Here is a 4,134-nt window from a genome sequence, read left to right as displayed (position 1 = left end):
TCCCTTGTCCTCTTCCAGCTCACGCCAGAAGGACTGGAGCGCGCGTGCCCGGCGCGCGCAGCCACACGCCGGCCACCTCCACCCTGCCTGCGTGCTCCCTATGTCGCCCTGGATCTCCCTCGCGATGCCACGCAGACCCCTGGTTCCCCTCGGCCTCTCCCTCGAGCTCTCCCCCTCTCCCCTGGCTCTCTCCCTCGCCGTTCCCCCCACCTCACCGAACGCTCCTGCCGCCGCCGACTAGCACCACCGCGGCCATCGCCTCTCCCTCGTCCCCTTGAGCAGTCCAGAGGCTCCGCCTTGACGCCCTCGCCCTCTCTAGCGAACTACACCCCGCCGGGAGGCCTGCTCTGCCGTCACTGCCATCGTCTTCAACCTCGGGCATCCGAGATGCCGCCGGCCGATTCGTCTGCCCCAGTTCATCCACGAGCAAGCCGAACCCCTCCTCGTGATCACTGTGAGCTCCTCCGTCGACTATCCCTCTTCCCCGACGTCTCCACGCTCCCTAGCCACGGCTCCACCTCCGGCCGAAGCTCTGCTCCGCCATGGCTGCAGCCCGCGTGCTCCCCGTGCCCCGCTCGTTGCCCCTGCAACAGGCGTGCTCCGGAGCACCTCCCCTCGTAGCTGCCTTGCTCAGACCCCTCGCCCGTGAGCTCTAGCCGCAATGCCGCACCTCACCGAGCCCCGCCACCGCTAAAGCTCGTCGCCGGCCATTTTCCGGCCACCCCGCGCCCTCCAACTTCTTCGGTTGGATGCGGTCGAGCACGGGCTCCCTCCTCGTGCCCTCAGCGTAACCCGCCGCTGCCCCTAGCGCCACCCAGCGAGTCGCCGCCGCACTGGATGGTCGCCGGCGACCTAACTCTGGCTGTGCCGACGTGGCACGGCCATTAGGCGCTAACCCCGCTCCTTAAACTGCCCACAACCACTGACAATGGGCCCCAGGCCTGGTCAAACCCCAGCCAGCGCTGGGTTTGACCGGGATTAGCCCTGTGTCGCTAACGTGTGGCCCCCACATGTCAGGTTTGACCTGGGTCAACCCAGTTGACTGCTGACACAGGCATGACGCAGTGCTGACGCAATTAATCCTTTTCTGGATTTAAAATAATTCAGGAAATTCCAGAAAATCCTATAAACTTCTAAAAATCATAGAAAATCAACCGTAACTCCAAATGAAATAATTTATATATGAAAAATGATCAGAAAAATCCAAACTATCCATCTGTACCATTTTTCATGCATGTTCGAACAACTTATGGCTGCTGTTTAGGCCAAATCATATAAATGGCATTTAAACCCTCACATATGGAGTTTGAATTGAACCTAGGGTTCAAACCAACTCCATTTAACATGTTGCTAGCTGCATTAGCTCAATTCACAGCATATTGCCATGTCACATTCATGCATCATATTGTTGCATTGCATTGATTGGTTTTCCTCTCTGTTGCCGGTGTTGTCCCCTCTCAGCAGACGCTGTTCCGTCGCTGTGATCGTTGACACTGATGAAGACTCAATGCTATCTTCAGAAGTGCCAGGCAAGAAAAACCCCTTGTTCATTCCGATACAATCCCACTCTCTCGCTCCTGCTCTCTTTTACTGCATTAGGACAACAACGCTTCAACTGTTACTTGCTGCGGTAGTTGAACCCCTTTCCTCTGCATGACCTGTCATTGTCACAGTAAATAGATGAAACCCACTAGCATGAGTAGGAGTTGTTTGAGCCCTGATGTGCCTACTCATTCATGCTTGTTTGTCATGCCTGCTATTGCTTAGAGTTGTGTCAGGTCTGATTCATCGGGTATGAATTGGAAAGTTGTGAACATGTCCTACTGTGTGAGAGCTAAGTGTGTGAAAACGATTTGGTAAAGGTAGCGGTGAGAGGCCATGTAGGAGTACATGGTGGGTTGTCTCATTGAAACCGTCCTCAGGAACTGAGTTCTGTGTTTGTGATCCATGAACAGTTACTACCACACATTGGAATGCTTAAGTGCCCCTCTCGACTTATTAATCAACTTGATCCCTGTCCAGGAGTTGCAACTAGTTTCTGGTGTTTGTAGGTAGTGTTAGTAGTCTACCAAGTGGCACCCGGTACAGGTGGGCTTGGGACAGACTAGGCACCGTGGCACGGCGTACCAAGCGTAGATCCATCCGTCGAGGTGGGCTTGGGAACCCTGTTCACATCGTTTGGGGCCGTGAGCGACACCCCGGCCGGATCTCCTTGCGGATGGAACCCGAATAGGCGATAAACCTGGACTAGAGACTTGTGTGGTTAGTCAGGTCGTGGCTGACTCCCTCGCCAGGCTTCCGCTTGAAGGTTGCCGAGGTACACGACGTGTACATGGTGGTAAGTGGCGAGAGCGTGTGTGACGAAGTACACCCCTGCAGGGTTAATATGATCTATTCGAATAGCCGGGTCCGCGGTAAAGGACTACTGGGTTGCCTATAACAGTTCATAGACAAGTGAAAGTGGATACTCTAAAATGCGCAAGATAAGCGTGAGTGCTATGGATGGCGTTCTCGTAGGGAGACGGGAGCGGATCCATAGTGGTGTATTGATATGGTGAATATGTGGACTCGTGTGCGCCACCTCAAAAGAGTTACTTGCAGTCATAGTTCAGGTTAGCCACTGAGTCAAAGCTGGCTTGCTGCAGTTAAACTCCACCACCCCCTTGTTGATACCGATGCATATGTAGTTAGTTCTGATGTAAGTCTTGCTAGGTACAATTGTACTCACGTTTGCTTATTTTATGTTTTGCAGAGAGACGTCAGTCTCGCTAGTAGTCCCGTGTGGACTTCGACGTTTAGCTTGATACCTCAGCTACGATCTTGTGCCCTCGGCAGGATCTGGTAGATAGTCAGGCTTCTCAGCCTTTTTCATTTGTAGATGTCTGTACTCAGACATGTTAAGCTTCCGCATGTGCTTTGACTTGTATGCTCTGAATGTTGGGTCATGAGACCCATGTTTGTAATATCTGGCTCTTCGGAGCCTAATGAATAAATACTCTGAGTCGTAGAGTCTTGTTGTGATGCCATGTTGTATTTGCACATATCGAGCATATTGTGTGTATGATTGAAATGCTTGGTATGTGTGGGATCCGACAATCTAGTTGTCTATCCTTAGCAGCCTCTCTTATGGGGAAATGTAGTCTAGTGCCTCCTTGAGCCATAGTAGTCCGCTACAGCCTGGTTCACCGGAGTCCTGCTAGCCCAGCACTACTGCTCTGGACACTTGACTGGCCGGCATGTGTTTCATATCGTTCCTGTGTCTGTCCCTTCGGGGAAATGTCACGCGGTGACATCCGGAGTCCTGCCTAGCCTGCTACAGCCCGGGTTCCCGGAGTCCTGTTAGCCCAGTGCTACAGCCCGGATTCGCACGCTGCTGACCGACACGTTCGGTGTTGATTCATGTATGACTGTCCCCATACGTTAGTGCCGCTTTGGGTTCACAACTAGCCATGTCGGCCCGGGTTCTCTGTCATATGGATGCTAGCGACATTGTCATATACGTGAGCCAAAAGGCGCAAACGGTCCCAGGCCATGGTAAGGCGACACCCGTGGGAGTACCGTGCGTGAGGCCGCAAAGTGATATGAGGTGTTACAGGCTAGATCGGTGTGACTTGGAAGGGGGGTCCCGACAATCATGTTAGCAATTGCCGCATTCTATGATTATGAGATATGGCAAATGGACGTCAAAATGGCATTCCTTAACGGCATTCCTTAACGGCTTTCTTAAGGAAGAATTGTATATGATGCAGCCGGAAGGTTTTGTCGATCCTAAGAATGCTAACAAGGTATGCAAGCTCCAGCGCTCCATCTATGGGCTGGTGCAAGCATCTCGGAGTTGGAACATTCGATTTGATGAGATGATCAAAGCATTTGGGTTTACACAGACTTATGGAGACGCCTGTGTTTACAAGAAAGTGAGTGGGAGCTCTGTAGCATTTCTCATATTATATGTGGATGACATACTATTGATGGGAAATGATATAGAATTCTTGGAAAGTATAAAGGCCTACTTGAATAAGTGTTTTTCAATGAAGGACCTTGGAGAAGCTGCTTATATATTAGGCATCAAGATCTATAGAGATAGATCAAGACGCCTCATTGGTCTTTCTCAGAGTACATACCTTGACAAGATAT

The sequence above is a fragment of the Aegilops tauschii genome, chromosome 6, assembly GCF_002575655.3.
Source record: "Aegilops tauschii subsp. strangulata cultivar AL8/78 chromosome 6, Aet v6.0, whole genome shotgun sequence".
NCBI lineage: Eukaryota > Viridiplantae > Streptophyta > Magnoliopsida > Poales > Poaceae > Aegilops > Aegilops tauschii.
This window is presented reverse-complemented; position numbering follows the sequence as displayed.